Source organism: Pongo pygmaeus, chromosome 6 (assembly GCF_028885625.2).
Source record: "Pongo pygmaeus isolate AG05252 chromosome 6, NHGRI_mPonPyg2-v2.0_pri, whole genome shotgun sequence".
Classification (NCBI taxonomy): domain Eukaryota; kingdom Metazoa; phylum Chordata; class Mammalia; order Primates; family Hominidae; genus Pongo; species Pongo pygmaeus.
The window spans coordinates 126,333,801-126,360,000 of record NC_072379.2 but is presented as its reverse complement, the minus strand read 5'-3'; the positions used below and the strand labels follow the sequence as shown (position 1 = coordinate 126,360,000).

Below are 26,200 nucleotides of genomic sequence, written 5' to 3'. Positions count from 1 at the left end.
GCACTTGCTGTTCTGAGGGTCAGCAACATTCTCCCAGGCCCTGCTGGTCCATCCGCAGCCTCAGCTATCAGTCTGCTCACCTGGAATCATTCACTCCTTAGTAGGTTTGCTGGCTTCCAATCATCGGCTGCCTTCAATGCCTCTCTGGATTTCTTGGAGGCCTCAAGAATCGAGGTTGGAGAGGGATGTTCATCTCTGGCCTAGCTCTGCCAGGGTCCATGCTACTGCAGCTGCATGCTGGTGGGGAGTGCACGGAGGCTGCTTCCTTCCTGAGATCTCTGATGGCAAGCAGGGCACAGTTCCCCTCTGGTCTCAAATCCCCAATCTACTAAAAATTTTCCACTCCCTCCCCTCTACAGCTGAGACAGAGCAGGCAAGGAACAGTGTGTGCCCTTAGGGCCTTCATGAATTATTATCCACCGCAGGACAGCGGCACACCTGAGGGAACGCTATTCACATCATACACACCATTGATTTGTACATTTATTCTGATGATTTTCTGGAAAATAGAAGTCACGTATCTTGAGGAAGGAGTGCTTTTTTTTTTTTTCCTAATTCACACAAAGATACCATATAGACAAATGGTAGCCCAGGTGCCCTGGCCAGTATGGAAACCCTTCTTCTCCTCTCCAGGCTCCTCTCCCCAGCCCAGAATCTGCTCTTCATGTGTTGGAAACTTGTCACTTACATCAACACACACCATTTCCCACTTTCTGGATTGTTGTTGAAATGCTGTGCTTGCAGTTCTCTCAGCCTAGTTCTTGGTATTCAAGCTAAGTTCTGGAAATCCACCCCATCTGACCACTTCCCCTAAGTATTTCCTTTTACAAATACCTGGCTCTTAAAATGAAAAGTCAGAGCTATCAAGGCTCTAATTGGAAACTCAAAGCTGGGAATTTGACTCCATTCATGCTGGGCATGATGTTTCAGCACAGACAAAAGAGATCTTGGTGATGAGAAGATGAGGAACCACAGCTCTTGGCTCAGGGGAGATAGATAAAGAAACCAGTATGATTCTCCACACTTGCTGAACTAGCAGAGCAGGGAGAGAGGCACTGAGAGAGACGCCATCTAGGGAGAAAGGTAAAGTGCGATTGGCTGGTGGGATGGCAGGAGGGGCGTCCATTGTGCTAAGTCTCACAAATGTGTTCAGAGTGGACAGATTTGGACTGTGAGTGAACCACCACAATGGTCCTGTCTCAGCTGAAGTTCTGTATAAGCCTATCAAGCCTTGGGACGTGACCATTGGCTTCTGGGAAGCAGCCCTGTAGGAGAAACATGCGGTAGGATGCAGGCTTTTTCTGGACACAGGTATGAGCTGTGTGAGATTCATGGAGGAACAGCCATCAACAGAGACAGACGGGGCTTGTTACAGCTTCGGAGGCTCACTAAGGGACGCATTAAAAGTGCAAACAGGATAGGGCAGACAGCAGCCTAATTGCAACCTTTGATCTCCTTCTTACCTATTAGAAACCACATTGTCAGATGTTTCTTTTTCAAAGGGGAGGATGATGCGATATAATCGCCTTTCTACAAAACCTCTGCAAAAGGACTCAAGCTCAGCACTGCTCAGCCTGCAGCCTGGGTTTGTGAAAAGCCCAGCCCTGCTCTCTTCATGTTTGTTTTTTCTGCTTTATTCATCACCTCTTACCTTACCACCGACTCACACAGCTAACCTACCTCCCCTGGCCGTGTCAGCTCCACACCAGCCTGGGAGGAAAGTGAAGTTTCAGAGTTTCATTATTACCTATAATTCAGAGAACTACAAAAGCCCTGCTGTGCTGCAACTAAGGATTGCTGTACGTACATAAGTTTTTGTAAGAAGATAAAAATTTAAAAACAAGAAAGGAACAGCAGAAAGCCTATAATATTTTAACTATTCTTTCTACAATTTTGATTTCTATTAATCTATGGAAACAGAGCACTAATCATATGACTTTAAAGGTATGTTTTTTAAAAGACTAGCTAGGAGGTCAACATTAACCTTCTATTCTACTTAAAAAAAAAAAAGAATGACAAATGTATAATAAATCCTTGCAAGTCCAGCTTCCACATATTGCTAGTATCTGAGTTTATGTCAATGCAGTCCTTTATGTGAGAGTGAGAGATGCCATCATTTAGGCTTTATTTTTATTCTGGTAATGTAGCTACTTGCACAACGGACAGAGAAGAGAACGCTCATGTATCGAGTGCCTAATATGAGTTGAGCTCTGTGCTAGGTGCTCAGTATTTGTCATCTCATTTATTACCCCCAACAGTTTTGTAGAATATGTGTTAGTATCCCCATTTTTTAGGTGAGTAGGAGACTCTGAGAAACTATGTAATTGGATTAAGTGAACATAGCTGGTAAGTAGGATCTGAATCTAGGACCTTCCGATCTAGGACCTTCTGACTCCAAAATCCATGATATTTTTATTACATCTATGACGTTGGATGTTCCAAATGGCCTAATCTGGTACTGGATTCCAGTGCATAGGAGTATTTTACCATTTCTTTGGAAAAAACTAGTCCCCCCAGTTCTACTTGGTTCACAAAATTCATGCTAGCCCCATTCTATTAAATGCTATTACCTATCCATCCTCTTAGACCTTCTGACCAACTCTTAATTCTTTAAATGCTAATTTAAGCCTCTGTTTATGGCAAACACATGTTCCCATCAAACAGGTTTATGTAATTATCTATAAACACCCAAAGAAAGCTATTCACACTTCTTTTTAGGTTTTCTTTTTAACTGGGTCACTGATGTTTCGATATTAATGGCTAGATTTACTTCAGTAATACTCGTTACACAGTAGACACACATTTAATTTTTTTAGTCCAACATTTATAATGCTCCCCCACTACTCACTTCTGAATCTTGTCAATTTTTATCATGAAGAATGGTCATCTTTGAATCATTACATCATAAAGGGCACCCACAGTTATATTGCTCAAGGGACAAATGCTACCTAGGTAAATAAACCATGATATCTTGTATCTTAACATGAGTAATGCTGCTTGTAAATGACAGTACCTTGAGATATTTGTTAAAGTGAATGGGAAATTGTGAGCAATTTTGATGCATGATCTGTACATTTCAAGTTTATTTATTTGTCTATTCATTCTTTTATTCATTCAGTTAATTGGTTATTTTGTTTTCAAAAGAAAATTGTGGTCTGGAATTTTGGGCAGTAGTAGAAACTTCAGTTAAACAAGCAGGCAAAATATCAGGACTTTTCTAATGAAGTGCATTGACTGTTAAATGGATGGTTCATTGAGTGGGAAGACAATGCTGCCACTAAGCTTTGGACTAAAGCTCTAAAGAAAGAGAATAAAAAAGAAACACTGTTGTGTACAACCTCCACACAGCACCAGTCTCCAGGATCCTCGCTCGGGAGCTGCTAGACGCATCTGCTCACTCTGGTTTCCATTTTTACATATTGGGATAGTGAGGGATCCACTGGGCCATCAAGAGGGACCTATGCTTGATCTGGTTCTCTCAGAAATCTGTGAGTTTTTCCTGTAGGAGCTGAGGCATGCTCTGTGTAGGCCAGTGAGTTTCCAGCTTTGATTCACATAAAAATCAACTAGGGTGCTTGTTGAAAATCTGGATTCCTAGACCACACCCTCAGAATTTAGATGTAGTAATGCTGTGGTGGGACCCAGTAATCAGCTTTATAACAAGCACTCCCTCTGCATGATTTTTTTTTTTTTTTTTTTTTTTTTTTGAGACAGAGTCTTGCTCTGTCACCCAGGCTGGAGTGCAGTGGCACAATCTTGGCTCACCACAACCTCTTCCTCCTCCCAGGTTCAAGTGATTCTCCTGCTTCAGCCTCCCAAGTAGCTGGGATTACAGGCACGTGCCACCACGCCCAGCTAATTTTTTGTATTTTTGGTAGAGACGGGGTTTCACCATGTTAGCCACGATGGTCTCCATCTCTTGACTTCGTGATCCGCCCACCTCAGCCTGCCAAAGTGCTGGGATTACAGGCACTTGATCTGCACGATCTTGAAGCCAATGTTTTGGACCAAACTTGAAAAACCTTGTTTTAAGCATTTAGTCTCCAAAGCTGGAGAAGTCCAGAGGTTGGTTTCCCGAGGTCTAGATCTTGCTTCTTCTACTTTCTGTATGACTTTGAGCAAGTTATACAATCATTCTGTGCCTCAGTTTCCCAAATAAAAAGGAGTGAATCTAATTCATGGAGTGAGAATTAAATGTGTTAATCCATTTAAAGCACTTAGGAGAATGCTTGGCACACAGCTGATGCTCAATAAAAGTTAGTTATTGTTAAGAACTGAAAGGAGAATTCATTAAGACTTCTTTGAAACTTCTTTGGACTTCTACTCTGGGACTTATCGGCCTAGAATGAACCAGAGATCAGACCACATAATGAGGTTCATACCTATACACAGCTGTGACTCTACAACCATTTGAGTGCTTCTAAAGTTTTGTTTTTCCTTAGTCCAAGTCCATCAGGGAGAGAAGTAAAAAGCAGTGAGGTTGTCCTGTGGTGAAATGCTCTTCACTGAGCTATCTGACAGAGACATTTCCCGCATGCATTATTTGGGCAAAGTGAAACATTAAACGAATACATACAGAACAAGGTATTGCAAAGAGAATCTTGAAACAGAGTGTCAGTTTAACATAATCTGAAGAAGCACATTTTGTCTCTTCACTTTTCAGAATCTTCTTGTGTTTGTTTTATAAGTAAAGTCTCAGCATTTCATAGTACTCATTGGAGAAACGGGGAAAAATATGTCTACTATATATTCCCAGAAGCAGAAGTTTCCTAGAAACTATCTTTAACACAGAAAATTATGTTTAATGCACTGAATGACTACCATATGCCAGGGAGTGAAAAGTACTGTTTTCTGACAAGAAGGCCAATAATCACACAGCTTTTCACAGAGCAGTAAAATATCCGTAACAAGGCACTTCATTAAAAAATGCTAAATACTTACATGGTATGATGGTTAATACTATCAACTTGATTGGACTGAAGGATGCAAAGTATTGATCCTGGGGGTGTCTGTGAAGGTGTTGCCGAAAGAGATTAACCTTTGAGTCAGTGGGCTGGGAAAGGCAGACTCACCCTTAATCTGGGTGGGCACCATCTAGTTAGCCGCCAGCATGCCCAGAATATAAAGCAGGCAGAAAAACATGAAAAGACTAGACTGGCTTAGCCTCCCAGCCTACATTTTTTCCCGTGCTGGATACTTCCTGCCCTCAAGCACCAGACTCCAAGTTCTTCAGCTTTGGGACTCAGACTAGCTTCCTTGCTCCTCAGCTTGCAGGCAGCCTATTGAGGAACCTTGTGATCTTGTGAGTTAATACCATTTAATAAACTGCCCTTTATATATATATCTATCCTATTAGTTCTGTTTCTCTAGATACACATGGTCTCTTGCTTTATTTCAGTAATTGGCATATGGCTATAGTCCATCTTGAAAACACTGATGGCATCTACTTTTAACATTATTATTTATCTTTTTTTCTTGTAACAGGAGAAAAGAGCTTCTGCTCTTCAGTTTCCATAAATGTGAAGCCCTAGAGTAGGGTAAAGTCCCCACTTTGTCTGCATCCTCTCCACTCATACTCCATACTCTGACTCTATCAGAGAGTATCCTACTCCTACTCTATAAAAGCCCCATCACATGGAGGGTTGCCTCTTTAGCATCCCCCACAAGAGCAAGCAAAAGCTTAAAAAGAATCCATTATTCTTGGTCTTCCTGTCCATCTACATGGCCGTAGAATTATGGAATCAATAGGTCCTGAATTTGCAATGTTCTGGAAAGAAACTTCTCCTTCTGTCCTCCTACTATTCTCATCTCCTAAAAAAGTAAAAGTTAGGGGGTATCGTTGAATTTTTCTAAAAGCCTCTCAGAATACAGGATAGAGTTGAGAGCTTGTAAGGAACCTGTTATTATTTTTTCTAATGTGCTTTTCAAAATTGTGATAAAATATACAAAACAAAACATAATATTTATTTTAACCATTAGTAAGTATGCAATTCAATGACATGAAATACATTCACAGTGTAGTCATCACCACTTTCCATGCTTAAAACTTTCATCATTCCCAAAGAAAATTCTGTATCCATTAAACAATAACTCCCTTTCTCCCCTCCTCCTCCAGCCTCTGACAACCACCATTCTACTTTCTGTCCAGCCTCTGACAACCACCATTCTACTTTCTGTCTCTGAATTTGCCTATTCTAGGAACTTCATTAAAGTGGAACCACACAATATTTGCCCTTCTGTGTCTGGCTCACTTCACAATCTGTAATGTGTTCAAGGTCCATCTTTGTTGTAGCATGTGTCAGAATTTTATTTCTTTTTATGTCTGGATAATATTGCATCATATGTATGGACACATTTTGTTTTTCTATTTATCTGTTGATAGATACTTGGGTTGTTTCCACATTTTAGCTCTTGTGAATCATGCTGCTATGAACATTGTGTGCAACCATTTCCTTGAGACTCTGCTTTCAGTTCTTTTGTGTATACACCCATAAGTGGAATTGCTGAGTCATATGGCAATTCTGTATTTAACCTTTTGAGAAACTGCCATACTGTTTTCCACAACACTGCACTCTTTTATAGTCCCACCAGCAATGCATAAGCATGAGCATTCCAATTTCTACACAATATTGTCAACACTTGTCATTTTATTTTTATTATTATTGTAGCCATCCTAGTAGGTATAAGGTGATATTGCATTAGTATTTTTAAATTTTTAATTTATTTTAAAATTTTATTTTAGGTTCAGGGGTACATATACAGGTTTGTTATATAGAAAATTCATGTCACAAGGGTTTGTTGTGCAGATTATTTCATCACCCAGGTACTAATCCTAGTACTTATTAGTTATTTTTTCTGATCCTCTCCCTCTTCCCACTCTCAACCCTCAAGTAGGCTGCAGTGTCTATTGTTCCCTTCCTAGTATCCATGTGTTCTCATTGTTTAGCCCCCACTTATAAGTGAGAACTTGAGATATTTGGTTTTCTGTTCCTGTGTTAGTTTGCTAAGGATGATGGCCTCCAGCTCCATTCATGTCCCTGCAAAGGATATGATCTTGTTCTTTTTCATGGCTGCATAGTATTCCATGGTGTGTATGTGCCACATTTTCTTTATGCAGCCTACCATTGATGGGCATTTAGGTTGATTTCATATCTTTGCTATTGTGAATAGTGCTGCAATGAACATCTGTGTGCATCTATCTTTATGGTAGAATGATTTATATTCCTTTGGGTTTATATCCAATATTGAGATTGCTGGGTTGAATGGAAGTTCTGTTTTTAACTCTTTGAGGAATCCCCACACTGCCTTCCGCAATGGGTGGACTAATTTACACTCCCACCAACAATATATAAGCATTCCCTTTTCTCCATAACCTTACCAGCATCTATCTTTTGACTTTTTAATAATAGCTATTCTGACTGGTATGAGATGGTATCTCACTGTGGTTTTGATTTACATTTCTCTAATGGTCAGTATTATGAGCTTTTATTCATATGCTTTTTGGCCAATGTATGTCTTCTTTAGAAAAGTGTCTGTTCATGTCCTTTGCCCACTTTTTAATTATTTTTTTTTTTTGTAAATTTAAGTTCCTTATAGATTCTGGATATTAGACCTATGTCAGATGCATAGTTTGCAAATATTTTCTCCCATTCTTTGGCTGTCTGTTTACTCTGATAGTTTCCTTTGCTGTGCAGAAACTCTTTAGTTTAGTTAGATCTCATTTGTCAATTTTTGCTTTTGCTGCAATTGCTTTTACTGTCTTTGGTATAAAATCTTTGCCAGTTCCTATGTCCAGAATGGTATTATACCTAGGTTATCTTCCAGGGTTTTTACAGTTTAGGGTTTCACATGTAAATCTTTAATGCATCTTCAGTTAATTTTTGTATGTGGTATAAGGAAGGGGTCCAGTTTCAATCTTATGCATAAGGCTAGCCAGTTATCCCAGCACCATTTATTAACTAGGGATTCCTTTCCTCATTGCTTGTTTTTGTCAGCTTTGTTGACTGTCACATGATCATAGGTGTGCGGCTTTATTTCTGGGCTCTGTATTCTGTTCCATTGGTCTATGTGTCTGTTTTTGTAGCAGTACCATGCTTTTTTGGTTACTGTAGCCCTGTAGTATAATTTGAAGTTTGGTAGTGTGATGTCTCCAGCTTTGTTCTTTTTGCTTAAACTTGCCTTGGCTCTTCAAGGCATTTCATTTATTTATTTTTTGGTTCTATATGAATTTTAAAATAGTTTTTTTCTAGCTCTGTGAAGAATGTCATTGGTAGTTTGATAGAAACCTGTAAATTGCTTTGAGCAGTATGGCCATTTTAATATTGATTCTTCCTCTCCATGAGCATGAAATGTTTTTCTATTTGTTTGTGTCATCTTTGATTTCTTTGAGTAGTGTTTTGTAGTTCTCATTGCAGAGATCTTTCTGCTCCCTGGTCAATTGTCTTCCTAGGCATTTTATTCTTTTTTGTGGTACTTATGAATGGGTCCAAATTCCTGATTTGGCTCTCGGCTTGGCTGTTTTTGGTGGATGGAGAGGTCTGTAGAGGTCTATCAGATCCACTTGGTTCACTGAGTTCAGGTCCTAGATATCTTCGTTAATTTTCTGCCTCAATGATCTAATATGTCAGTGGAGTGTTAAAGTCTCCCATTATTATTGTGTGGGAGAGTATGTCTTTTTCTAGGTCTCTAAGAACTTGCTTTAGGAATCTGGGTCCGCTCTTGTGTTGGGTGTGTATATATTTAGGATAGTTAGATCTCCTTTTGGAATTGAAACCTTTACCATTATGTAATGAATGCCTTTCTTTGTCTTTTTTTGATTTTTGTCAGTTAAAAGTCTGTTTTGTCTGAAATTAGGATTGTAACCCCTTCTTTATTCTGATTTCCATTTGCTTGGTAGATTTTCTTCCATCCCTTCATTTTGAACCTATGGATGTCACTGCCTGTGAGATGGGTCTCTTGAAAAGTATACCATCGGGTCTTGCTTTTTTATCCAGCTTTCCACTCTGTGCCTTTTACATGGGGCATTGGCATGGTTTGGCTGTGTCCCCATCCAAATCTCATCTTGAATTGTAGTTCCTATAATCCCCACATGTCATGGGAGGGACCAGGTGGAGACAATTGAATCATGGGTATGGTTTCCTGCATTCTATTCTTGTGATAGAGACAGTGATATCTAGACTGTGGGAAACCAAGTCAAATGATATACGACCTCAAATAGATAAAATGTAAGAAAAAGAAAAAGATGGAAGGGAAAATCTGTAGATTAAAAGAGACTTAAAAGAACTAATAAAATACTCAAAATGGGCAAGACTAAACTATTGAGTCCAAAGATACATGCATGCATGGGCAATAAAACAAACAAAAAGAAATAAAAGGCAGTGATTATTATAATATGGAGGTTACTTCTGGAGGAAGGGAGGAAGCTGTGATTGGGATTAGGACATGTGAAGGCTTCTGGAATGGTTGGCAAAGGGCAATTTCTTTTTAAAATATTTTACTTTTAATTTTTGTGGGTACATAGTAGGTGTATACATTTGTAGAGTACATGAGACATTTTGACACAAGTATGCAATGTGTAATAATCACATCATGGAAAACGAGGTATCCATTCCTTCTAGCATTTATCCTTTGTGTTACAAACCATCCAATTGTACCCTTTTTATTATTTTAAAATGTACAATTTAATTATTATTGACTATAACCCCCCTGTTATGCTATCAAATACTGGGTCTCTTTCATTCTATTTTTTTTTTTTGGTACCCATTAGCCATTCCCACATTTCTACCCCACTCCACTACTACTCTCCTCAGCCTCTGGTAACCATCCTTCCACTCTCTATCTCCATGAGTTCAATTGTTTTGATTTTTAGATCCAACAAATAAGTGAGAACATGCAATGTTTGTCTTTCTGGGGCTGGCTTATTTTGCTTACCTTAATGGCCTCTAGCTCCATCCATGTTGTTGCAAATGACAGGATCTCATTTTTTCTTATGGCTGAATGGTACTCCATTGTGTTTATGTACCACATTTTCTTTATCCATTCATCTGTTGATGGACACTTAGGTTGCATCCAAATCTTGGCTATTGTGAACGGTGCTGCAACAAACATGGGGGTGCAGATATCCCTTCAATATACTGATTTCCTTTCTTTTGATTATATACCCAGCTATGGGATTGCTGGATCACATGGTAGCTCTATTTTTAGTTTTTTGAGGAACAAAAAGCTAAAAAAAGAACTGTTTTCCATAGTGGTTATGCTAATTTACATTCCTACCAACAGTGCATGAGGGTTCCCTTTCTCTACATCTTCTTTAGTATTTTTATTGTCTGTATTTTGGATAAAAGCTGTTTTAACTGGGGTGAGATGATATGTAGTTTTGATTTGCATTTCTCTGATGATTGATAATGTTGAGCACCTTTTCGTATGCCTGTTTGCCATTTGTATGTCTTCTTTTGAGGAATATCTATTTAAATCTTTTGTGTATTTTTAAATTGGATTATTAGACTTTTTTCCCTGCAGAGTTGTTTGAGCTCCTTATATATTCTTGTTATTAATCCCTTGTCAGATGGGTAGTTTGCAAATATTTTCTCCCATTCTGTGGGTTGTCTCTTCACTTTGTTGATTGTTTTCTTTGCAGTGCAGGAGATTTTTAACTTGATGTGATCCCATTTGTCCATTTTTGCTTTGGTTGTCTGTGCTTGTGGGGTATTACTCAAGAAATCTTTGCCCATTCCAATGTCCTTGAGATTTTCTCCAATGTTTTATTGTAGTAGTTTCATAGGTTGAGGCCTTAGATATAAGTCTTCAATCCCTTTTGTTTGATTTTTGTATATGGTGAGAGATGGGGTCTACTTTCATTCTTCCCAATATGGATATCCAGTTTTCCCGGCATGATTTATTGAAGAGATTGTCTTTTCCCCCAGTTACGTTCTTGGCTCCTTTGTTAAAAATGAGTTCATCATAGACATATGCATTTGTTTCTGGGTTATCTATTCTATTCCATTGGTCTATGTGTCTGTTTTTATGCCAGCACCATGCTTCCTATACCTGTTTTGCTTCCTATATCTCTGTAGTATAATTTGAATCCAATAGTGTGATTCCTCCAGTTTTTTTTTTTTTTTTTTTCCTCAGAATGGCTTTGGCTATTCTGGGTCTTTTTGGTTCCATGTAAATTTTACAATTGTTTTTTTCTATTTCTGTGAAGAATGTCCTTGGCATTTTAATGGGATTTTATTGAATCTGTAGATTGCTTTGGGCAATAAGGACATTTTAACAATATTGTTTCTTCCAACCTATGAACATGGAATAGCTTTCTTTTTTTGGTGTCCTCTTCAATTTCTTTCATCAGTATTTTATAGTTTTCATTATAGAGATCTTTCACTCCTTTGTTTAATTCCTAGGTATTGCATTTTTATTTGTGGCTATTGTTTTTGATTTCTTTTTCATGTTGTTCACTGTTGGCATATAGAAATGCAACTGATTTTTGTATGTTGATTTTGTATCCTGCACATTTACTGATTTTATTGATCAGTTCTAACCATTTTTTTTTGGTTGAGTCTTTAGATTTTTTCAAATATAAGATCATATCATCTGCAAACAAGGATAATTTGACTTCTTCCTTTCCAATTTGGATGCCTGCTCTTTCTTTTTCTTGTCTTATTGCTCTAGCTAGGACTTCCAGTACTATGTTGAATAACAGTGGTTACAGTGGGCATCCTTGTTGTGTTCCAGATCTTGGAGGAAAGGCTTTCAGTTTTTTCCCCATTCAGTATGATACTAGCTGTGGGTCTGTCATACATGGCTTTTATTATTTTAAGATATGTTCCTTCTATACACAATTTTTTTTTTGCTGTTTTTTTTAAATCTTTAAAGGATGTTAGATTTTATTATATGCCTTTTCAGCATCAATTGAAATGATTATAAAGTTGTCATTCTTCGTTCTGTTGATATGATGTACCATATTGATTGGTTTGTATATGTTGAACCATTATTGCTTTCCTGGGGAGAAATCCCACTTGGTCATGATGAATGCTCTATTTAATGCAATGTTGAATTAAGTTTGCTAGTATTTATTGAGGATTTTTATATCAATATTCATCAGATATACTGGCTGGTGGTTTTCTTTCTTTGATGTTGTCTTTGCCCAGTTTTGGGTATCAGGGTAATACTGGCCTCACATAATGAGTTTGGAAGTATTCCCTCCTCTATTTTTTGAAATAATTTGAGTAGCGTTGATATTACCTCTTTAAATTTTTGGCAGAATTCAGCAGTGAAGTCATTAGGTCCTGGGTTGGGTTGGGTTTTTTTTTTTTCTTTTTTTTTACCGGTAGACTTTTTATTATGGCTTTGATCTTGTTACTTGGCTATTTGTCTGTTCAGGTTTTCGATTTTTTCATGGTTCAATCTTGGTAGGTTGTATGTCTCTATGAATTTATCCATTTCCTCTAGATTTTCCAATTTACTGTCATATAGTTGCTCATAGTAGCCACGAAAAATCCTTTGATTTTTTGTGGTATCAATTATAATTTCTGCTTTTTTACCTCTTTTTAAAAATTTATTTGAGTCTTCTTCTTTTTTTTTTTTGAGATGGAGTTTCACTCTGTCACCCAGACTAGAGTGCAGTGGCGTGCTCTCAGCCCACTGCAAGCTCTGCCTCCTGGGTTCACGCCATTCTCCTGCCTCAGCCTCCCAAGTAGCTGGGACTACAGGTGCCCGCCACCACGACCGGCTAATTTTTGTATTTTTAGTAGAGACCGGTTTTCACCATGTTAGCCAATATGGTCTCGATCTCCTGACCTCGTGATCTGCCCGCCTCAGCGTCCCAAAGTGCTGGGATTATAGGCATGAGCCACCGTGCCTGGCCAAGTCTTCTTTATTTTTCTTAGTATGCCTAAAGGTTTGTAAATTTTTTTTTTTTCCAAAAAGCCAAACTTTCATTGGTTTTGGTCAATATCTTCTATATTGTTTTTTCATTTCATTTTCATGTATTTCTGCTCTGATCTTTATTATTTCTTTTCTTCTATTAACTGTGGGTTTGGTTTGCACTTGCTTTCCTAATTCCTTAAAATGCCTCATTGGGTTATTTATTTGAAGTTTTTCTTCTTTTTTGATGTAGGCACTTATAGATGTAAATTTCTCTGTTAATATTGTTTTTGCTGTATCCCATAGGCTTTGGTATTTTGTGTCTCCATTGTCATTTGTTTCAAGGAAGTTTTAAATTTTCTTCTTAATTTCTTCATTGACCCACTGTTCATTCAGGAGTATATTGTTTAATTTCTGCGTGTTTGTATAATTTCCAAAATTCTTGTCATGTAGCAAGTTATTGAGCTGTGTCATGGTTGTTGTAAGAGTGTTTACTTTATAATATTCACTAAGCTATATATTTGTTATGTGCTATTTTCTGTGTCTGTTTTATTTTATAATATAATGGTAAAAGAAATTCCATGTGGCTATGCTTTCTAAAGTCTAAGCTATCCTATCAAACTTCACCAAGAGCCTCTGATGCAGGACAGGCAAGCCCCAAATTTGAGGCTTAGCAAGTGAGGTTTTTTGGCTTTGCCCAGGAAAGAATTTGAGGGTTAGGCAGTGGTGGTAAACAGCAACTTTTTTTGAAGTGGCAGTGTATAGCAGCAACAGAGGTACTGCTCCTTATGGAGCAGAGCTACCTCATAGGCAGTAGATGCCCAGAGTAGCAGCTCAGAGGCAGTTCTGCACTCATATTTATACCCTCTTTTAATTATATGCAAATTAAGGCACATTTTATGCAATTTCTAGGATGAGGGTGGTAACTTCCAGGTTGCTGGGCCCTTACCATGGAAAAGGGCAGTAACTTCTGGGTGTTGCCATGGCAATGGGAAACTGACATGGCATACTGATAGGTGTATCTTACGGGGAGGTGCTTCCACCCTGTGTCTGTTTTAGCTAATCCTCAACTTGGTCCAGTGTCTGAGCCCTACCTCCAGAGTCTAGTCCTGTCTCTTACCTCATCTCAATCTCAAAGTGTTATTTTTCCTCAAATTCCATTCTTTGTTTATTTTTCAAGATCTCAGCTCAGGCACAAGCCAGGCCTAATACAACCTGGTTTGCTAGGGGACAAGTCCTGATTTTCCTGGAGTGTTCCCTTTCTTTCTTAAAAGTGTCTCTGTTTGGGCAATGAAGTGTATAGTATAGCCACCCTCCTAATAAATAATGCTATCTCCTTTCTGTCCGGATTCAGACTTATTGAGAAATAGCCCACAAACCCAACTGATAGAAAGCAAAATGTCAGCTTCGTAACTGATACAGCTGGTGGAGAATGAAGCTATAGGTCTTGTTAACATCTTACCTCAAAATTAGGCAGATGTACCACCTAGACACAAGCAGCACTGAGCACCATACCACCACTGCCCTCCACCCAGTCTGCAGTGGGGCCACCTCATGGAACAGCAGAGGAATGAGTAATGGAGGGTGGGGGGCAAAAAAGGCCAAATAGTGTTGCTTTGCAGTGCTTTCTCTGCATAGAAACATGAATCTGTGGAGAAGAGGTTTCCTCTGCAACTGTCACACATTTAAAATGAGGGCAGTTTTATGTATCATTTTCTACAGCTCTGTTCCATGGGTCGCTTGGGTGCATTGAACAAGTGCACAGATTGGTTTAACTTGGACTGGGATTTTGTTAGGTGACTGCTAAGGTCTAATATCAACCAACCATAACCTATAAATTTATTTGGGTCAAACCAATCAACAGTATAAAATATAAACCAAGGGGGGAAATTCAAACATTGGCCTTTTTTCAAATTGATAGTGGTATTGTGGTTATGTTAAAAAGAGATACTGTCTTTAGAGATGTACAAGGAAATAGTTATGAATGAAATGGTAGCATGTCTGGGATTGTCTTTGAAATAATCTAGTGGGTGGCCACGCATGGTGGCTCATGTCTATAATATCAGCACTTTGTGAGGCTGAGGTGGAGGGACCACTTGAACCCAGGAGTTTGAAAACAGCCTGGGCAACATAGTGAGACCCCCATCTCTACAAAAACAAAAATCTAGTGGTAATGGGACTAGGAAAAAGAAGATGGTCCAAGACTTAATAATTGTTGACACACCTTTTATTTATTTAAAAGCAGTCACCCATATTGTCACATTGCTGAAGCACAATAAGGACGGTGAAGACAAAGAAATACCCTTGCTAGGAAGTCACTAGTGACCCTTAAGAAAGAAGTTTTGTAGATTTGTGAAGAGTCAAGAGAATGGAAGTGTAAGCTATATTTCAAGTCTTGAAGGAGTGAGAAATTAGGAAGTTGAAGAGCAAAGGACACAGAACTGCTGACAATAAAGAAAATAATATGCACTGTCTTTCTTTATTTCACAAATGTACACAAAACAAATTTAGAATTATTTTAATAGTAGGATCATTATACATTATTACAGAGTGGAATATATAGTTAGTAAAACAAAGTAATATTTAAATACTAAAAGTACTTACTTCAGAGTTTACTAGGGTTTTAACAATCATTGATCATTTTTTTACCTTTTCACTTAAAAATAATTTCACACTTACAAAAAAGTTGTAAAAACAGTACAAAGGATATCTGCAAGCCCTTTGCCCAGATTCCCAAAAGCTTATACCTTACTTAATGATAGTAAAATTATTAGAATCAAGAAATTAACATAGATACAGTACTGTTAATAATGCATATCAAACTTCAGCAACCATTCCATGAATTTCCTTTCTGGTCCAAGACCTAACCCAGGATTACATGATGGATTTAGTTATCATGTATCCTTGGGTCTTTTAATCTGTGCTAGTTCCTTGGTCTTTTTTGTCTTCCATCACCTTTGACACTTTTTGAAGAGTATTGACTGACCAGTTATTTCGAAGAATGTCACTCAGTTTGAATTTTTCTGATGTTTCTTCATGATTCAAATTAGGTTATGCACCCTTTTGGCAAGAAGACCATAAAATTGATATTCAGTGCATTATATTGAGAAGCACATGATATCAACTTATTCCATTACTGGTGATAACTTTTAATCACTTAAGAAGATGTCTACCAGGCTTTTCCAAAAAGTTATTCTTTTTCCATGGTGATTAATATGCATCTTATGGAAAGATACTTTGTGACTCAGTAAACTATTCTGTATCTCATCAAACTTTCAGAAATTTAAGAATGTGTCAATTATTCTTGTCTGAAGAAAAATGATTACTGTGATGTTTGCCAAATTGATTTTCCATTTTCATCATTCCTTTATCCAACATCTACAAGTTGGAAGCCTAGTGTGAGAAGATTTTATTTGTTTATTTATATCATTGTGGGCTCTTGGTTTCTTATTTTAGTCTATGGGTCGTAATTCATTACTATAATTTTTTCTTATTGTTACTTAAATTTCCTCAAATCTGACCACTGAGAGCCCCTCTAAGTTGGTTGCTGTGTCCTTTTGACATATTTTAAGTTGTTCCCATTTGAAATAAAGACACGCTAAAAATATTGGCTTAGATGCTGAGAAGATACAAATCCAGAGACTTTTCTGGAGGCTCATCCCTTCTGCTTTTTCACAAGCTTGGAAAGAAGCTGATTCTTCAGAAGAGTAGGCTCTCCAGAGGCTGACCTCAGGACAGTTCCCCTTTCTAAGAAGGTCATCTCCTTTCCATGAAGTTCCCACTGTTTTACAGATGTCTAGAGCTTTCCTGGCCCCTTTCCATGCTTTGATAACTATGTAAAGTGGCACAGGTGTGGGGTCCTTCCTCTAATGTGCTTTCCATGGTATGCCTGGATATTCTTCACTTGAGATTGCCTCACTACAGGATAGCAAGAGGATGGAGCTCATAACCTCTGATGTTTCTTTGACTGCTTTTTCCTAAAAATCTTATTTTGTATTTGTATCGTGTGGTGTCCATGTCGTGTTTGCACAGCAGATCACAGAATGCAACCCTATCATTTAGATTATACTCATGTAATAATTTTAAAGACTATTATAATTTTCCCCATGATGAAATTAATTATTGTGAGTACCACATAGACTAATACATACTTACTCTATGTAAGTTTTAACAAAATTATACGTGTCATTTTATACTGATCTACAGTATTTCTATATTTTAATGGTGTAAAAATAAACTACTTAAACATGATATTATGAATGATTAGAAAATGGATGAAAGTGACAGTAAGTTAACAATTAATCTAAGTATAATGTACAATGAAAAATTAGCAAGTCCAAATTAAGTTTTTGGGGTATTTTACATTAGATTAGTTATGCATTGCTTAATGACAGAGATATCCTCTTCTGAGAAATGCATCACTAGAAGATTTTGTCATAGTGCAGACATCGTAGTGTGTACTTACACAAACCTAAGTGGTATAGCCTACTAAACACCCAGGCTATATAGCTTATTGTTCCTAGGCTACAAACCTATACAGCGTATTAGCGTATCGAATACTGTAGGACACTGGAACACAATGTAAGTATTTATGTATTCATCCATATCTAAACATAGAAAAGACATAGTAAAAATACAGTATAAAAGAGAAAGAAATGGTACACCTGCCTAAGGCACTTGCCATGAAGGAACTTACAGAACTCAAAGTTACTCTGGGTGTCATTGAGTGAGTGGTGAGTGAACGTGAAGGCCTAGGACATTGCTGTACACTATTGTGGACTTTATAAACACTATATGCTTAGGCTACACTAAATTTATAAAAATTATTTTTCTTTATTCAATAATAAGTTAACCTTAACTTGTAACGTTTTTTACTTCATATAATTAAAATTTTTTCTAACTTTTTGACTTTTGTAATAACAGGTTAAAATGCAAACACATTGTTTAGCTGTACAGAAGTATTTTCTTTCTTTATAGCCTTATTCTGTAAACTTTTTTCTATTTTTAAAAATTTTGGGGGTCCAGTGTGGCAGTTTGCATTGTAATCCCAGTACTTTGGGAGACCAAGGTGGGAGGATTGCCTGAGCCTGGGAGTTTGAAGCTCAGTGAGCTATGCTTGTACCATTGCACTCCAACCTGGACAAAAACATACTCTAGCCTAGGCCTACACAGGATCGGGATCATCAGTATGACTGTCTTCCACCTCCACACTTTGCCCCACTAGAAGGTCTTCAGGGGCAATAATACACATGGAGCGACCATCTCCTATGACAGCAATGCCTTCTTCTGGAATACACCTGAAGGATCTGCCTGAGGCTGTTTTACAGTTAACTTTTTAAAAAACAAGTAGACATAGTATACTCTAAAATGATGATAAAAAGTGTTGTCTAATAAATACATAACCCAGCAACATAGTCATTTATTATTGTTATCAAGTGTTATATACTATGCACAATTGCATGTGCTATACTTTTATAGACTGGCAGTGTGGCCATTGCTGACTGAAATAGCATCATGTGGTACATGACTGTAATTTCAGGTATGGGCTATAAAGAAGCAAATATCAGTACAAATTTACAAATTTTTATGACAAAATATTTTGTTCAGTTTAATTGCTTTTAATTTTTTAAGAATTAAGAATGATCATATTTTGTGAGATTTTGCTTTAGTTTTCCAAATGACTTCTAGACCCTAATGGATATGTTGTGTTATTGCAGGGACATTCTGTGAGGGTGGAGCTTGAGACTATTGGCATTTAAAAGGGGGCAAGGATTTAAGGTGAAAGGAGGCAAAGAGATACACTAAAAAGGAAAGGAGGAAAAAAGGAAAGACAATTCAAGGAGGAAAATTTAATATCTATTCAGAGTCAAAATCATATTTGGCTCTGATTTGGCGGCTGAAAATAGAGAATCTCAATTTTTGATTAAGTTATGTAGTATATGCAGTGGGATGGGCTGGTGGAGTAAAGAGCTGATGCTCTGAAATCAGACCAACCTGGGTTTAGTTCCAGTGCCACCACTCATGAGCTGTGTGACATTAGACAAGCTCCTGAACCTTCCTGAGGCTTATGTAAAATGTCAATGTTTGTAGTAAAGAACTTAGCACAGTGAGTAGACCATAATAAACCCTCTGTTAAGTGTGAGCTATTACCATTATCTGAGACCAAACAATGGGGCAGTCATTTAATTATACATTTAATATCAGTCTGAGACTATTAAGATGAAAGTGATGCCGATGAAAATGATCAATAATTTTGTGGTTTTACAGAAACATGGAACAGGCTCCATTACGTATATAAATGAATCTGAGATTTTAAAAGCTCCCTCCCTGGGGCATTCTCAAGGATCCTGCCTTCTCATATATCATAATTAACTCCATTGTAACCACTGAGCTGAAGCTGTGGATTCATTAGTGCCTGAAAGCTGACATTTAAAAATCGTGGATGGAGCTAATCTGAGGGTGGAAGAACATTGTATTGAGGTAGCCCATGACTATTGAGAAAAAGGTGTTACCTTTTCTCACACAAAGTTTGACCACTTGAAGTTCAAATGAATGTGGGTTGATTGAAAACGCCAGTGGTGTCATTTAGCTGTTTCTTAAAAAGGTTTTTGAAGACTTTAAGCTGTAACATTTGAGCCTGTAGAACTAAACAGCTGCTTTCAGGGACTCGGTGTGAGTAATGTTCTCCTATTATAGCCTGGGTCATAATTCATTAAATATTCCTGTAGTGGCCTGGAAGAGGCAATATATCTCTTGAGTATGCACAGGGGATGTATTCTAATGCTGGAAGATCTGGTTCAGTAACCAAAAACATATTTAGAGCTAAAAATGAAAATTCCAATGGGAAATCCCATGATTTAAATAAATGTTTAGGCTGGGCGCAGTGGCTCATGCCTCTAATCTTAGGCTTTGGCAGGCTGAGGTGAGAGGATTGCTTGAGGCCAGGAGTTCAAGACATGCCCGGGCAACACAGAAAGACCCTATATCTACAAAAAATGAGAAATTATCTGGGCATGTGGTGCATGCCTGTAGACCCAGCTACTTGGGAGGCTGAGGCGGGAGGATCACTTGAGCCCAGGAGGTTGAGGGTCCAGTGAGCTATGATTGCACAACTGCACTCCAGCCTAGGTGACAAAGCAAGACCCTGTCTCTAAAATAAATACATAAACAAATACATTTCTAGAGGATCTGCTTCAAGTTAGCTAACCATCAGCTTCCAAGATGTTGATGCCATTTGTGCTCAGAACAGAACAAAGCTCTTGTGGGAACAGAATTATTACTAATTTTAATTTTTCAGTATAACCATTAGCATCTTTGCTCCAGTCATAGAGCAGCTGAGTCCTGGTGATACGGGTTGATTTTGTGTTGTTGCAGATGACAATGTCACACTTGTTTTAGTGTATTTTTCACATTTTTCCATGAGTTGCCTGAAGTCATTCATTTAGTGGGTTATTTCCTTGGATAGTGTTTAACTGCTCTCAAGACTTCTGGAAATATTTGAAGCATGGGACAGGTGTGGCCACCCTAGCCACCTTCTTATTCTTATGCCCACAAATGATCAGACTAGCAGTCCAATTAAGAGAAAATGCTTCCTAGCAAACTACCAGCTTGTTTGCTGAATGAGGTACTGTGGCATGGAAAACAAAGCCAGCCCTTGCAGTATTTTAGTTGAATTCACCTGCCTAGTATTAAATAAAATTTCCACTTCTCATCATTGGAAAGTAGAGAAAAGAGGGCAAAAGCAGAAAGAAGATGTCAAAAACACACCAATGAGCAAGCCATATTCTCTAACTTCTGACCCAAGGACCATCACTTTTCTAACAAGAATTTTCAGTGGATTGCACCAATTCTTCCTTCTCATTCTTTTTTCTTGTTTTTTCTTTCAACTTTTATTTTAGCTTCAGTAGGTACGTGTGCAGGTTTGTTACAAGGGTAAATTGCATGTTACTGGAGTTTGGTGTACAAATGATCCCATCAGCCAGGTAGGGAGCATAGTACTGGATAATTTTTCAACCTTTACCCCCTCTCACTCTCTCATCCTCCCTGCTCTAGTAGTCTCAGGTTTCCATTGTTCTCATGTTTATGTCCTTGTGTACTCAATATTAGCTCCTACTTATGAGTGAGAACATGTGATATTTAATTTTCTGTTCCTGCCTTAGTTCGCTTATGATAATGGCCTCCACCTTCATCTATGTTATTGCAAAGGACACAATTTCATTCTTTTTTATGGCTGCATAGTATTCCATAGTGGGTATGTACCACATTTTCTTTATCCAGTCCACCATTGATGAGCATCTAGGTTGATTCTATGTCTTTGCTATTGTGAATAGTGCTGTAATGAACATTCGTGTGTGTGTGTCTTTTTGGTAGAATGATTTATTTTCCTTTGGGTAAGATTGCAGGGTCAAATGCTAGTTCTGTTTTAAGTTCTTTGAGAAATCTCCAAACTGCTTTCCACAGAGGCTGAACTAATTTACATAACAACCAATAGTGTATAAGTGTTCCCTTTTCTCTACAACCTCACCAGTGTGTGTTATTTTTAGACTTTTTAATAATAGCCATTCTAACTGGCATAAGATGGTATTTCATTGTGATTTTGATTTGCATTTTTCTAATGATTGCTGATGTTGAGTGTTTTTTCATGTGTTTGTTGGCCACATGAATGTCTTCTTTTGAGAAGTGTCTGTTCATGTCCTTTGCCTATTTTTAAATGAGATCATTTGTTTTTTGATCATTGAATTTTTAAGTTCCTTATAGATTTTGGATATTAGACCTTTGTCAGATGCATAGTTTGTGAATATTTTCTCCCATTCTGTACATTTTCTGTTTACTCGATTGATAATTTCTTTTGCTGTGCAGAAGCTCTTCAATTAGTTTCTACTTGTCAATTTTTGGTTTTGTTGCAAATGCTTTTGTGGACTTAGACATAAATTATTTCCCAAGGCCCATGTCTGGAATGGTATTTTCTAGTTTTTCTTCTAGGATTTTAATAGTTTTACATTTTACATTTAAGTTTTTAACCCATCTTGAGTTAATTTTTGTATATGGTGAGAGGTAGGGGTCCAGATTCAATCTTCTGCATATGCCTACCAAGTTATCCCTGAACAATTTGTTGAATAAATAACATAAGTCAAATTACCATTGGTTTTTATTGTCAATTTTGTTGAAGATCAGGTGGTTATAGGTGTGGCTTTATATCTGGGTTTTCTATTCTGTTCCATTGGTCTATGTGTCTGTCTTTGTACAGTACCATGCTGTTTTGGTTACCATAGCCTTATAGTATAGTTTGAAATCATGTAGTAAGTTGCTGCCAGCTTTGTTCTTTTTGCTTATAATTGCTTTGGCTATTTTGACTCTTCTATGGTTCCATATGAATTTTAGAATCATTTTTTTCTAATTCTGTGAAAAATGACATTGGGGTAAATAGGAATAACATTGAATCTGTAAGTTGCTTTGGGCTTATGGCCATTTTAACAATATCGATTCCTCCAATCCATGAGCATGTAATGTTTTTTCATTTGTTTGTGTTATCTCTGATTTATTTCAACAGCATTTTGTAATTCTCATTGTAGAGATCTTTTACCTCCTTGGATAGCTGTATTCCTAAGTTTTTTTAAAAAATTGTTTTTCTGGTTATTATATATGGGATTACATTCTAGATTTGGCTCTCAGCTTGAACGTTATTGGTGTATAGAAATGTTACTGAGTTTTGTACATTGATTTTGTAACCTCAACCTTTACTGAAGTCATTTATCAGTTCTAGGAGCCTTTTGGTAGATTTCTTGAGGTTTTCCAGGTATAGAATTGTATTGTCAGCAAAGAGACATAATTTGATTTCTTCTTTTCCTATCTGGGTGCTTTTTATTTCTTTGTTTTGCCTAATTGTTCTGGCTAGAACTTTCAGTACTATCTTGAATAGGAGTAGTGAGAATAGTCATCCTTGTCTTGTTCCAGTTCTCAAGGGGAATGCTTCCAGTTTTTGCCCATTCAGTATGATGTTGGCTGTGGGTTTGTCATAGATGGCTGTTATTATTTTGAAGTATGTTTCTTTGATGTCTAGTTTGTTGAGGGTTTTTAACATGAAAGGGTGTTGAATTTTATTGGAAGTTTTTTCTGCATGTATTGATATGAGCATATGATTTTTGTTTTTAATTTTCTTCACATGGTGAATCACATTGATTGATTTGTGTATGTTGATCTAATCTTACATCCTAGGGATAAAGCGTACTTGATCATGATGAATTAACTTGTTGGTATGCTGCTGGATTCAGTTTGCTAGCATTTTGTTGGGCCAGGTTTTGGTATCAGAATGATGCTGGCCTTGTAGAATGAGTTAGGGAGAAGTCCCCCCTTCCCTGATTTCTTGGAATAATTTTAATAGGATTTGTACTAGCTCTTTGTTGTATGTCTAGTAGAATTCAGCTGTGAATCTGTCTGGTCCAGGACTTTTTTAGCTGTTAGGTTTTTTAAATTACGATTCCATTTTGGAACTTGTTATTGGTCTGTTCAGGGTTTCAGTTTCTTCCTGGTTTATTCTTGGGAGGTTGTGTGTTTCCAGGAATTTATCCATTTCTTCTAGGTTTTCTAGTTTATGTGCACAGAGATGTTAGTAATGGTCTCTGAGGATTTTTTTTTTTTTTTTTGGTGGGGTCAGTTGTAATGTCATCTTTGTCATTTCTGATTGTGCTTATATGGATTTTCTCTCATTCTTTCTTTGTTAACCTAGCTAGTGGGATATCATTCTTATTTATTCTTTGAGAAAACCAAACTTTTGGTTTCATTGATCTTTTTAATAGATTTTTGAGTCTCAATTTCATTCAATTCTACTCTGATTTTGGTTATTTCTTTTCTTCTGCTAGCTTTGGGTTTAGTTTGCTCTTGTTTTTCTGGTTCCTCTAGATATGATGTTAGGTTGTTAATTTGAGATCTTTCTAACTACTTGATGTAGGCATTTAGTACTATAAACTTTCCTTTTAACACTGCTTTAATGGTTTTCCAAAGACTTTGGTGTATTGTATCACTGTTTTCATTAATTTCAAAAAGTTTCTGATTTCTGTCTTAATTTTGTTTGTTACCCAAAAGCTATTCAGGATCAAATTGTTTAATTTCTATGTAATTGCATTGTTTTGAGAGATGTTGATATTGATTTCTATTTTTTTTTGCACTGTGGTTTAAGAGGGTGGTTAGTATAATTTCAGTTTTTTTTAATTTATTGAGACTTGCTTTACAGCTGAGCATGTGGTTGATCTTGAGTATGTGCCATGGGCAGATAAGAAAAATGTAATTCTGTTGTTGTTCGATGGAGTATTCGGTAGATGTCTATTAAGTCCAATTAGTCAAGTGTTGAGTTTAAGTCCAGAATATGTTTGTTAGTTTTCTGCCTTGATGATGTGTCTAATGCTGTCAGTGGGGCTGTTGAAGTCTCCCACTATTATCGTGTGGCTAAGTCTTTTTTTAAGTCTCTAAGAACTTGTCTTATGAATCTGGGTGCTCCAGTGTTGGGTGCATGTATATTTAGGACAGTTGAGTCTTCGTGTAGGACCCTTTATCATTATGTAATGCCCTTCTTTGTCCTTTTTGATCATTGTTGGTTTAAGGTCTTTTTGATCTGATATAAGAATAGCAACCCCTGCTCTTTTTTTGTTTTCTATTTGCATAATAGATCTTTCTCCATCCCTTTGCTTTGAGCCTATGGGTGTTATGTGTGAGATGGGTCTCTTGAAGACAGCAGACAGTTGGGTCTTCCTTCTTTATCCAACTTGCTACTCTACATCTTTTAAATGGGGCATTTAGCCTGTTTACATTCAAGGTTAATACTGATATATGAGGATTTCATCCTATCATTATGTTGTTGGCTGATCGTTACATAAACTTGATTGTGTAGTTGCTTGCTAGTGTCAGTGGGCTATGTACTTAAGTGTGTTTTTCTTTTTCACTTAAAAGAAAGTTTTTATTAACAAAAATTTTTCTGAATCTACATTTCAACTTTAGTATTAGATAGTCCAAGGGTTTCATTTATGAACACTTATTGCAGTTTAGTCCTCCTAAATACATTTGCTTGCTGTGTATTTGTGTTTAACAGGTAAAAGCTATCAATTACCAGCTATTTCAAAAAAAGTAACTAACTACACCAGAAAATGAAAATGTATAGAATTTTATCATTAGATCAGAGTTTAAAAAATCAAAGGATAAGGATTTGTTTAAAAATCTCTTATCATTAGGGCCTTACACCTTTTTCAGAACAACTGTAATTTGCAGAAATTATACAAGGCAGATTTTCATCAAATATCAATTATTTAGTGATGTTTTATTTAGCTGAAATGTTATTTCACTTGTAAAAACTATCTCTGGTTACAAAAAAGAATCAGAAACCTTATTAAATTTAGCCTGCTTTTACAAATGTCCTAAGAATTCTTAAGCTAAACAATTTTTAAGTAGAAAAATGATAATTTAAAAATAGTTTGTTATACTATTTCTGTGGTGTACATACATAAACTGGTCTCTTTGATAGGAAACATGACCAGAAGTTTATCACATTAAGCACAGTAAAATAAAGGCAAGAGCTAATCATCTTCTAGCAAAAATACTCTCTATGCAACAACTGCAAATGTCAAAGCTATTATTTAGTGGTTGATAATTGCCTGCTACAAAATGTAAAACAAAGTACATTTACTGAATTGTTTTTCAATTTGTAGTTGCCCTCTGACATCCCAAATAAGGAATCCCCATAAATAAAGCTGCAGTGCAATTCACTTAGTGGTTAGTTTCAGGCCAAGCCTCCCCCCACCATTATCCTTGTTCTTCCCCACTGCCCCCAAATCCTGCAGTGGCCCTGTATTATTAAAAACATTAAGTACCTGGGGTTTATGCTTCAGAGCAAGACATCAGTTGAGTAATTTCAAATGATATACAGCTCCTTCACGTAAAAAAGATGTTTTGTGGTCACGATTACTTCAAAAAGTAATTATATTAAAATAATCTGACATATCATACTTAGCAATTACACAACCGTGATTTTGACACATGAAAATTTTTAAGTTAGGCAAATGTGAAATGCTAAAAGATGTGAACAGCTGTTCTTCTGTTTAAGTTAGAGCACTGCAAAACCCAGGTAATGACTTTATTTTTTTTAGTAAACATAACCAGCCCATGGTACAGCATACAAAATCACAAAGTACAAATCCAAGGAAGTTAATACCTTTACTAAGATACAAAACTTTGGCAAATCAATACAGTATTCTTTAATGAAACCATACTTTTGTTGGAGTTATGTTACTTTAGTGATAATTTTCACTCCCAAAATATTTAAGTACCAAATCAAAACACTGGTTTTGAATGG

General features: G+C 37.0%; 1 protein-coding gene across 1 annotated transcript in view; it reads left to right on the top strand.

Annotated features, from left to right (window-relative positions):
• Window positions 1-26,200, top strand: part of GRM8 (glutamate metabotropic receptor 8) — a 938,300-nt gene that overhangs the window by 18,179 nt on the left and 893,921 nt on the right. The window lies entirely within an intron of this gene.